The sequence below is a fragment of the Meriones unguiculatus genome, chromosome 20 (assembly GCF_030254825.1).
Source record: "Meriones unguiculatus strain TT.TT164.6M chromosome 20, Bangor_MerUng_6.1, whole genome shotgun sequence".
Classification (NCBI taxonomy): Eukaryota; Metazoa; Chordata; class Mammalia; order Rodentia; family Muridae; genus Meriones; species Meriones unguiculatus.
The window spans coordinates 39458488-39471069 of NC_083367.1; the positions used below are offsets into that span (position 1 = coordinate 39458488).

At 40.4% G+C, this 12582-nt stretch overlaps 1 protein-coding gene across 6 annotated transcripts in view; it reads right to left on the minus strand.

Moving 5' to 3' along the window:
• LOC132649570 (amine sulfotransferase-like) overlaps positions 1-12582 on the minus strand; it is an 88130-nt gene that overhangs the window by 21656 nt on the left and 53892 nt on the right. The window lies entirely within an intron of this gene.

The window sequence follows — 12582 nt, forward strand, 5'->3', positions numbered from 1 at the left end:
TCTTCTTGGTCTTCATAAACGTATTTATTTAAGTTATACATTGCCTTTTTACTGTGCATTGCAAGCAGTTCTATTTCTCTCTAAGACTTTCTTAGAAATTTGCTATAACAGAATTGAAAAGAATTCAGTTTTCTTTCCTTCCTTCTTTCTTAATTCCAACCCAAGTTTTCCATGTCCCCAACAATGGATTATAAATACATTGTAGGGAAAAAAGAGGTCAAGGATTTTAGTTTTCTTACTGACTTTTGTATTAGTAACTATCATAATGGTGTTGAAGAACACAATGAAAATATTTGGGAAATACATATGAACACCCAAACCCATTTTCACTTCAAACCAGTCTAGGCGTGATCAAATGTCATGGTACTAATGTCTGGCCTATTACTTAATGATGATTCAAAATGATAAGCCAGTGCATATTTTTTTTTCAATGCAGTTTATTCAGGAACCTTGAACAATCATCTGACCCTGGGGAAAGCCAGCCCACAGCTTAAATAGCCTCTGGGTAGCCAACCTCAGCGTGCCACGTGGGCAATGCAGATAGGTCCACATACATGGAAGCAAGCCAGATCCTCGGCCTTTAGCCCAATGTGGAGTTGTTCTTGACAGAGAGCACTCACCATCAGGAAGGTGGAAGGCAGAAACCAGCTCCTTCTTTAAGGCACGGCATTACACAGCTCTCTACAGTTCCCCCTTTTTGTTTTAGACGCATGAGGCAAGAGTAGAGGTCTGATCTCTGATATTAGAAATATATAGAAATAGATTATTTCTATATTAGAAATATAGAAATAGATTGGGAGGGAGGGACTGGGAGGGAATGAGGGATCGGGACACGGCTGGGATACAGAGTTAATAAAATGTAACTGATAAAATAATAATAATAAAAAAGAAATAAATTGTGACTTTGTACTGATGTTCATTTAGGTGTCATCCACCCAAAGAACATCAGACCCGTCTGATACCTTTTTCTCAGAGGCGGGACCTGGGGCATCAACCCACATGCAATCAGACATGCTCTTCTCTGGGTTGAAAGTGGCTGACCCTGAGTGCAGTGCTTAGCCTCGCATCATGAGCGAAAAATTTTAGCTTTTTAGGGTAGCCAACCATGCTTGGGGAGACTGTCCTGCTTCAATGCTGTAAAGGCCTGAATGATCATGGCTGCATTATGCATATTTTTACTTAAGCATTCACTCTCATTATTCTGAGAAAGTGACACTAGTGAATTTAATGAAAGGGCCCCTGCAATTTTGAAATAACCATTCTTGGGAAGATGTCACAGACTCCAGAGATGTAGCAAGGAGGATAACATGTCCTATGGCCCATCATACTCCCTCATCATTATTCTAGCCTTCATCCAGAACATCCAGTACCAGTGAGCAATTCTCCATTGATAATTTTGTGTGTGTATGATCCCAAGTATTTAATTGTGATTACTCTGAGAAGTCTTTTTTTGCAATTTATTTATTATACATCTTGATTGAGGCCCCATTCCTCAACTCCTCCCAGTCTCAACTTTCCTACCTCTTTCCCATTTTCCTAGACTACTGAAAGGGGAGTTCTCCTCATCTGCAGCCTTCCCAAAGCTTATTGAGTCTCACCAGGACTGCCAGAATTGTAGCCTGGAAAGGGTGCCTCACCAGGAGCAAGTGATCAAAGAGCAAGCAATTGGGTTCATGATGGAAGCAGAGCATGCTCCCCTTACTCGGATGCCCACATGAAGACTGAACTGCCTGTAGGCTACATCTGAATAGGGGTCTAGGTCTTCTCCATATATAGTCCTTGGTTGGGGCATCAGTCTCTCCAGGACCCCTGGGGCTCAGGTTTTTAGTTTTATTGGTCTCCTAGTGGGGCTCCTTCTTCCATAAGATTCCCTGCACTCTGTCCAAAGTTTGGCTGTGAGTCTTAGCATCTGCCTCAATTCCCTGGATAGCCATACTAAAAGATACAGACCTAAAGAAGCTAAACAAGGAGGGCCCTTGTGAGGATGTTTAAATCTCATTCAGAATTGCAAACAAGATAGACACCTGAACTGGTGGAAGAGAGAGAACAGGATGGGGGCCTGTTTCCCATCCTGTTACTTCATAGAGGAACTAAGAAAAACTCCTCCCAACAGGGGATCAAAGAAGATAATAGGTTATTTAAGGCACCGAACCAAGGGAGTGAAAGAATGAAGAGCTTTGTTTACCCTTTTCTCTTATTGCCATGATAAGATAGATTGGCAGTGCAGACCACAGCCAGAATACACCTCATGTGTATTCATGTGTGTGAATGTACAACATCTAAAATCAATTGATCCCAGGTCCATACATTGAAATTTGTTCTATAAGGCTTTGATGTGGTTATACAATGGAAACTTAAAGTTAATCTCAGAATAATTATTTTGTCTCGCCAAATTTTTCTAATAAGAACTGTCAGAACACTGGGATAGGTGATGATTGGTTGAAAATAACCCTCTAAAAAAAGCCACCCAAATGAGAGGGTTATGCTACTGCTGTTCTGTAAGTGTAAAACAAAACTAAACAAAAAGAAAAGCTTCTATTCGTGAACAAGGTTTTTTTTTTAACAATAAACCAATATTTATGAACCTGCCAAAGTTTAACTTGTCAGTGTATACAAACACAAACACGTGCAGGCAAGCCTGCATTTGGCCTTCTGCGACTGTGTACTTTCCTCCCACAGGTACAGATAGTGCACCAATGCACATGCTGAACCACTCTCAGCTTCCTGAAGAACTCTGCAGATGCCAGAGATATACACTACCAGTCTGAAGTGCAGAATCCAGAAACAAACAGGGAAGGTTTCAGATAGGCCAATGGTCAGGGGAAGGCGAGAGAACACATCCAATATAAATCAGGACATCATGACTTCACCAACAACCCCCAAAATTGATGGATACTCCAATTCATCAGAAGCACAGGGAAATTACTTTAAAGCTATGCTTACCCAAGTATTTGAGGCTCATAAAGAGGAAACAAATAATTCTCTCAGAGCAATAGCCATGCAAAGTTAGACAGTTAAAGATGAAATGAACAAATCTATCAAAGATTTGGCCAGCCAATTGGAGGCAAAGAAAGAGAAAATGGACAAAATTCTTAAAAAACACAGGCAAATATGGCCAAACAAATAGAGGCTCAAGTAGAGATACAATTAGTGGCATATGGAGAGGAAAAGAACAAAAAAAAAAAAAAAATAGAGACCATGGTAGAGAGACAGGAATCCACATTCAAACAGAAGAAGGAAATGGTGCAAGGCATGAGAACAGAATTAGAATCAATAAAGAAAAAAGAAATGGAGAAAATCCTGGAGTTGGAGAACTTGGAGAAAAGATCAGAAACCACAAATGTAAGCATCACCAACAGAATTCAAGAGATGGAAGAGAGAATCTCTGGAGCTGAAGATAAACTTGCAGAAATTGATACTTCTCTCAAAGAAAAATTAAAATCAGAAAGTTCCAAACACAAAATATCCAAGAAATCAAGGACACCATGAAAAGACAAAATCTAAGAATAATAGCCATTGATGAAAGAAAAGACTCCAGACTCCAAGGTCCAGAAAATATTTTCAAGAAATACATAGAAGAAAATTTTTCCATTTAAAGAAATAGATGTCTATAAATATACAAAAGGCCTACAGAACACCAAATAGATTAGAACAGAAAGGAAACACATCACGTCATATCATAGTCAAAACATTAATCTACAGAACAAAGATAAAAGCAGCAAGGGAAAAGGCCAAGTAACATATGAAGGTAGATCTATCAGAATCACACCGGACTTCTCATCAGAAACCATGAAAGCCAGAAGGGCCTGGGCAGGTGTCATGCAGAATCTAAGAGACCACAGATGCCAACCCAGACTACTATACCCTGCAAAGCTTTCAATCAACATAAATGGAGAAAACAAAACATTCCATGACAAAACTAAATTTATGCAATATCTACACAGCAAACCAGCCCTACAGAAGATACTAGAAGGAAAACTCCAATCCAATGAAAACAACTTCACCCAAGAAAACATAGCAAACAGATAATATCCCAACAAAAATTAAAAGAAAAAAAGCAATAGAACATGGTAAGACCACTGACTCCAATATAAAAGGAACTAACATTCATTGGTCACTATTATCTATCAACATCAATGGCCTCAACTCTCCAGTAAAAAGACAGAGACTAACAGAACGGGTGCAGAAGCAGGATCCAACATTCTGCTGCATCCAAGAAAGGTACCTCTGTAACAAAGACAAATACTTCCTCAGAGTAAAGGGCTGGAAAAATGTCTTTCAAGCAAACGGACCCAGAAAACAAGCTGGGGTAGCTATCCTAATACCTAATAAAATAGATTTTCAACCAAAATTAATCAAAAAATGATGTGGAGGGGCACCACATTATCATCAAAGGAAAAATCCACCAAGAGGACATCACAGTTATGAACATCTATGCCCCAAATGCAAGAGTGCCTACATTCATAAAGGAAACATTATTAAAACTCAATTCATGGACAGTACAAGATGGCTGCGCCAGGAGAACACTGCACCTGAGGAGCAGGACAACATTTTCCGTTCAGCGACCAATAGACTAAACTCTGGGCCCTAAAACAATAGCGATTGTGTTTCCCAGGTGAGAGGAACCCCCCACGGTGTGGGAATCAGTCGGGTCCATGTTCAGGTCACCCAGCCAGAACCCAGAAGAGATGCTGGGTCCCGCAGGCACTAGGTCGCCAGACCCGAGCCACACACCTGCATGTCCTGATCACCTTCCCAAGCTGTTTGGTGAGCACAAAAATAACACCAGAGACTGGGAGTCCCAGTCGCAAGAAAACCCTACAGGGAAGGAAGGAAATGGTACTGACTTGGGTCACCCATTCTTCCCTGGAAAAAGTCTCACAGAACAGCAGGTACAAGCCTCCATCATTGAACTGGACTCCAGGAACGGGCACAGACAGTTGCTGTGTGCCCAGCTCTCCGACACAGAGAGAGATGTGCACCCCAGTGCAACTGACACCCAGAGTCCCTGTCAGAGAAAACCCCACATGAAAGGAAGGAAATGGCACTGACTTGAGTCACCCAGTTTTTCCCTGGAAAAAGTCTCACAGAACAGTGGGTACAAGCCACCATCATTGAAATGGACTCCAGCTGTGGGCACAGACAGTTGCTGTGCGCTCAGCTCTCTGGCACAGACAGAGCTGTATGCCCCAGGGCACTAGAGACTGTCAGGAGAATTCCTCACAGGAAAAGAAGCAAAGGGGACAGAATTAGGCCACCCAGTATATTCCTGGAATAGGTCCAGCAGACTGGTCTAACCCAGGGACTTGCTGTGCACCTGATAGCCTGCTGTTACCAGGAGAGTGGTACCCAACTGCCACAGATTACTGGATGGGTACTGGGGCACAGAGCCCCAACCTCAGACCTATAAAAGCTCGGAATACCCAAAATCAACCCCCAGATACTGCCCCAAGGGGCAACCAGTTATCCCTAACAAAATTGACCAAACTATGAGACACAGAGATTACAGCAGCACATCACTAAATTTACAGCAGGAAACCCAGAAGGAGGGCAGCTGTCTTCAGGACTTCTCCGGGTGAGAGGAGAACCCTCTCAACCAACAAGGACCACAGTTACCACTCAGGTCTCTATGCCTGAGGTGAGCAGCGGCAACTCCTGAAAAACACAGGCCATCCAGATACTATACACAATAAGCTAAGAAGGCTTCCTTCAGGAAGAAGCATCTTCCTGCCAAGGGGATTCTCTCTACCACAGGATTCCAGGAACCACCAGAAACTAACTCCAAACTCCTAAGATAACCCAATGGGTAGAGGCCAGCATAAAAGCTCAACCAACAAGAGACAGAGCCATATGACATCTCCAGACCCAGTTATCCAGGGGCAAGTAGCTCTGGACACCCCAGCATATTTGAAATCCAAGAAGATGACTTAACATTTATGCTCATGAAAAGGTTAACAGAGGAAACAAATAAAATATGTAAAGACCTAGAGGAAGATAAATTCAGACAGATACAGAGGAAGTTGGAGCCAAACAATTTGTGGCCTTTAGAGAGGAAATGCTTAAATCTGAAAGAAATAAAAGAAACAGAGGATTGTTCAAACAAACAGAAGGAATTGAAGGAAAAACAGTAAAATTCAGTCAGACAGGTGAAGGAAATCAACAAAACGGCTCAAGATTTGAAGATAGAATTTAAAAAATGAAAGAAAACACAAATGGAGGAAATTGTGGAGAGAAAGAACTTAGGGAAGAAAACAGGAACTATAGATGTTAGCATAACCAATAGACTAAAAGATGGAAGAAAGAATCTCAGGTGTGGAAGATACAATGGAAGAAATAGATGTATCTGTCAAAGAAAATGTTAAATCTAAAAAATTCCTGACACAGAATGTCCAAGAAATTCAAGACAACATAAAAAGACAAAACCTAAGAATAATAGGAATAGAGGAAAAAGAAGAATCCTTTCTCCAAAGTCCAGAAAATATTTTCAAAAAATCATTGAAGAAAATTTCCCCAACTTAAAGGAGAGGCCAATAAGAATACAGAACCTACAGAACATGCAATAAATTAGACCAGAAAAGAAAATCCTCTGCCACTTAATAATCAAAACAGTAAGTATACAGAACAAAGAAAAAATACTAAAAGCGGCAAAGTGAATAAAGTGTTATTAATAAAATAAAATTTAAAAAATGCTATTTAAAAACCTCAATTCACACATCAATCCCAACACCTTAATAGTGGGAGACTTCAACACCCCACTTTCACCAAGGGACAGATCTTCTGGACAGAAGCCCAATGAAGAAATAAAGGCATTTACAGAGGTCCTAAATCAAATGGACCTAATAGATATCTATAGAACTCTCTACCCATAATGAAAAGAGTATACCTTCTTTTTAGCACCTCATGGAACCTTCTCCAACACAGACCATATAGTTGGTCACAAAGCAAGCGTCAACGTATACAAGAGGATTGAAATAATCCCCTGTATTATATCTGACCACCATGGACTACAGCTGGAATTCAACAACAATGGAATTAGAAAAAAGTCTACAAGCACGTGGAAACTGAACAACTTGCTACTCAATGACAGCTTGGTTAAGGAAGAAATAAAGAAAGAAATTAAAGACTTCCTAGAATTCAATGAAAATGAAGGTACAACATCCCCTAATTTATGGGACACAATAAAAGCAGTGCTCAGAGGAAAATTCATAGCACTAAGTGTCTTCAAGAAGAAATTTCTGACATCGCATACAAGCAACTTAATGGCCCAACTGATATCCCTAGAAAAAAAAGAAACAAATGCACCCAATAGGAGCAGATGGCTGAAAATAATCAAACTCAAGGCTGAAACCAATCAAGTAGAAACAAATAAAAGTATTCAAAGAATCAATGAAACCAAGATCTAGTTCTTTGAGAAAATCAACATGGTAGACAAACCTTTAGCCAAACTAAAAAACAGAGAGAAACTATCCAAATCAGCAAAATCATAAATGAAAAGGGGGACATAACTACAGACAGTGAGGAAACCCAAACAATCATTAGGTCATATTACTAAAGCCTATATGCCACAAAATTTGGAAAACTAAAAGAAATTGACAATTTTCTAAATAGAGTCCATCTACCAAAATTAAATCAAGATCAGGTAGAAAGATTGAATAGTCCTATATCCCCCAAGGAAATAAATGCTGTCATCAAGAGTCTCAGTTCCAAAAAAGCCCTGGGCCAGATGGATTCAGTGCAGAATTCTACCAGACCTTCAAAGAAGTGCTAACTCCAATTCTCTCCAAACTATTCCACGAAAAAAAAAAGAAGGAACATTACCAAACTCATTCTATGAAGCCACAGTCACCTTGATATCTAAACCATACAAAGACCCAACAAAAAAAGAGAACTTCAGACCTATCTCTCTTAACAACATTGATGCAGAACTACTCAAAAAAATAATTGCAAACCGAATCCAAGATCACATGACAGATATCATCTACCATGACCAAGTAGGCTTCATCCCAGGCATGCAAGGGTGGTTCAACATACAGATTTCCATCAATGTAATTCACCACATAAACAAACTGAAGGAAAAAAACCAGAGGAACATCTCCATAGATACTGAAAAAGTATTTGACAAAGTCCAACACCCATTTATGTTTAAAGTCTTGGAGAGATCAGGGATACAAGGCCATACCTAAACATAGTAAAGGCAATATACAGCAAGCCTAGAGCCAATATAAAACTCTATGGAGAGAAACTTAAATCAATCCCACTGAAATCAGGGACAAGACAAGGCTGCCCACTCTCTCCATATCTCTTCAACATAGTACTAGAAGTCATAGCTAAAGCAATAAGACAGTTGAAGGGGATATAAATTGAAAAGGAAGATGTCAAAGTGTCACTATTTGCAGATGATATGATAGCATACATGAGGGACCCCAAAAATTCAACCAGAGAAGTCCTTCAGCTGATAAACACTTTCACCAAAGTGGCAGGATACAAAATCAACTCAAAAAAATCAGAAGTCCTACTGTATACCAAAAAACAAAAGGGCAGAGGAAGATCTCAGGGAAACAACACCCTTCACAATAGCCACTATTAACATAAAGTACCTTGGGGTGACTTTAACCAAGTAGGTGAAAGACCTGTTTGAAAAAAAACTTCAAGTCTCTAAAGAAAAAATTTGAAGAAGATATCAGAAGATGGAAAGAACTCCCGTGCTCATGGATTGGTAGGATTAACATTGTGAAAATGGCCATCCTGCCAAAAGCAATCTTCCCATTCAATGCAATCCCATCAAAATCCCAAATCAGTTCTTTTTTAATTTAATTTCATTTCATTTTATTAATTATACTTTATTCACTTTGTATCTACCCATAAGCTCCTACCTTCTCCCCTCCTCTTCCTACCCTCCCTCCCTTTTTTCACGCATGCACTTCCCTGAAAGTCCACTGATAAGGGAGGTCCTCCTCTCATCAGGAGTGGCTGCATTGCCATCTTCTGTGGCCTTGTAAGGGTGCTCCCCCCTAAGGGGGAGGTGATCAAAGAGCAGGCCAATCAAATTATGTCAGAGGCAGTCCCTCTTCCCATTTCTATATAACCCACTTGGACACTAAAATGCCATGGGCTACATGTGTGCAGGGGTTCTAGGTTATCTCCATGTCTGGTACTTGGTTGGAGTATGAGTCTCTGGGATAACCAATGTGTTCAAATTTTCTGGTTCTGTTGCTCTCCTGGTGGGGATCCTGTCCTCTCCAGATCTTACTATTTCCCACTTCTTACATAAGATTCCATGCACTGTGCCCAACAGTTGGCCCTAAGTCTCAGCACCTGCTTTGATAGTCTGTAGGGCAGAGCCTTTCAGAGGCCATCTGTGGCAGGTTTCTATGTTGTTTCCTGTTTTCATCTGATGTCCATCCTCTTTGCCTTTTGGGGTGGGGATTGAACATTTTAGTCAGGGTCCTCTCTCTTGATTAGTTTCTTTAGATGTACAGATTTTAGTAGGTTTATCCTATGTTATATGACTATATGAGTGAGTATATAACATGTGTGTCTTCTGCTTCTGGCACACCTCACTCAGGATGATCCTTTCCAGGTCCCACCATTTACCTGCAAATTTCATGATTTCCTTATTTTTCATTGCAGAGTAATATTCCATTGTGTAGATGTACCACAATTTATGCATCCATTCTTCAGTTGAGGGGCATCTGGGTTGTTTCCAGCTTCTGGTGATTACAAATAAAGCTGCTACAAACATGGTTGAGCAACTGTCCTTATTGTTTGAAGATCCAGCCATACCACTCCTAGGTATATAATCCAACTCAGTTCCTTACAGACCTTGAAAGAAAGATTCTCAGTTTCATATGGAGAAAAAAAATCTCCAAAACGATCCTGTACAAGAACAGATTATCTGGGGATATCTCCATCCCCATTCTCAAGCTGCACTATAGAGCAATAGTAAAAAAAACTGCATAGTATTGGCATAGAAACAGAAAAGAGGATCAATGGAACCGAATAGAAGACACAGAAATAAACCCACACATCTATGAATACTTGATTTTTGACAAAGAATCCAAAATCATTCAATGGAAAAAAGACAGCATCTTCAACAAATGGTGCTGGTCCAACTGGATGTCTACATGCGGTAAAATGAAAATAGATCCATATTTATCACCCTGCACAAAACTAAAGTCCAAATGGATTAAAGACCTCAACATAAAACCAGATATTCTAAATTGTGTAGAAGAAAAAATGGGGAAGAGCCTAGAACTCATTGACACAGAAGATAACTTCCTGAACAGAACACCAACAGCACAGGCTCTAAGAGCAACAATCAATACATAGGACCTCATGAAACTGAAAAGCTTCTGTCAAGCAAAAGACATTGTCGTCAGAACAAAATGAGAGTGTACAGACGGGGAAAGTATCTTCACCAACCTTTATCTGACAGAGGGCTGATATCCAGCATACATAAGGAACTAACAAAGTTATAATGCAACAAACCAAGTAATCCAATTAAAAAATGGGGTATGGAACTAAACAGAATTCTCTGTAGAGGAATATAGAATGGCAGAGAAACACTTAAAGAAAATGCTCAAACTCATTAGCCATCAGGGAAATGCAAATCAAAACAACCCTGAGATTTCACCTTACATCAGAATGGCTAAGATGAATAACTCAAGTGACAACACATGCTGAAGAGTTTGTGGAGAAAGGGGAACCCTCCTCCATTGCTGGTGGTAATATAAACTTGTACAACCACTTTGGGAGTCAATATGGTGCTTTCTCAGACAATTAGGAATAGTGCTTCCTCAAGACCCAGCTATACCACTCCTAGGTATATACCCAAAATTTGCTCAAGTACACAACAAGGACATTTGCTCAGCCATGAATGTAGCAGCTTTCTTTGTAATAGCCAGAACTTGGAAACAACCCAGATGTCCCTCAACGGAGGAATAGATACAAAAATTGTGGTATTTTTACACAATAGAATACTACTCTACAATTAAAAACAAAGAAATCATTACATTTGCAGACAGATGGTGGGATTTAGAAAAGATCATTCTGAGTGAGGTATCCCAGAAGGAGAAAGATACACATGGTATATACTCACTCATAAAGTCCTATAAAATATGATAAACATAATGAAATCTACACACCTAAAGAAGATAATCAAGAAAGTGGACACAGGCGAAGATGATCAATCCTCATTTAGAAAGACAAATGGGATGTGCATTTAAGGTATGACAGGAATCTACTGCAAAAGGCATTTGAAAGACTCTACCTAGCAGTGTTTCAAAGCAGACATTAAGACTCAAAACCAAACCCTCGGCAGAGTGCAGGGAATCATATGAATAAAAGGGGAGTTAGTATGATATGGAAAGGATAGGAGCTCTACAAGGACCAAATATATCCGGGCACAGGATCTTTTCTGAGACTGACACTCAACCAAGGACCATCTATGGATATAACCTAGAACTTCTGCTCGGATGTGGCCCATGGTTGCTCAGTAACCAAATAGTTTTCTAAAGTAAGGGGAACAAGGACTATTTCTAACAGGATCTCAAGGTCAGGCTCCTTGACTCCCCCCACCCCCAGGGGATGAGCAGTCCTGTTAGGTCACAGAGGAGGACTCTACAGCCAACCCTGAAGATACCTGATAAAACAGGGTCAAATGAAAGGGGAGGAGGTCCTCCCCTATAAGTGGACTTGGAAAGGGGAAGGGAGGAGACCAGGGAGGGTGTGTGGGGTTGAGGAGGAACTGAGGGGGCGGGATACAGCGGGGACACAGAGTTAACAAAATGTAACTAAAAAGAAAAATAAAATTAAAAAAAAAAGAAAGACAAATAGGAGATGCATTAGACATAGGAGAAAACAAGCAACAGGACAGGAGCCTATGGCATAGGGCCCCTGAAATACTCTACCTAGCAGTGTATCAAAGCAGATACTAAGACTCATAACCAAACCTTTGGCAGAGTGCAGGGAATCATATGAAAGAAGGGGCAGTTAGTATGACTTGGAAAGGATAGGAGCTCCACAAGGACCAAATATATCTGGGCACAGGCATCTTTTCTGAGACTGACACTCCAACAAGGAGTATGTATTGGTATAACCTAGAACCTCTGCTTGGATGAAGCCCGTGATAGCTCAGGAACCAATTGGTTTCCCCTCTTAAGGGGAACAGGGACTATTTCTGACAGGAACTCAATGGCATGGTCTTTGACCTCCCCACTCCCCAAGGGAGGATCAGTCTGCTAGGCCACAGAGAAGGACTGTGTAGCCAGTCCTGAAGATACCTGATAAAACAGGGTCAGGTGAAAGGGGAGGAATTCCTTCCCGATCAATAGACTTGGAAAGGGATGGGTAGGGAGATAAGGGAGGGTGGGTTGGAAGGAATGAAGGAGTGGGATATAGTTGGGATACAGAGTTAATAAAATATAACTAATAATAAAAAAAGAAAATTCATGTGTACTTATGCATGTGTATTTCTGTGTATGTGTTTGTGTTTGCATGTGTGTGTGCTTCTTAAACTGTGTGAAGTACACCGAAATTCTTTGAAATATTTTTGAAGTTCACACTATGTGGTAGAAAACTCAT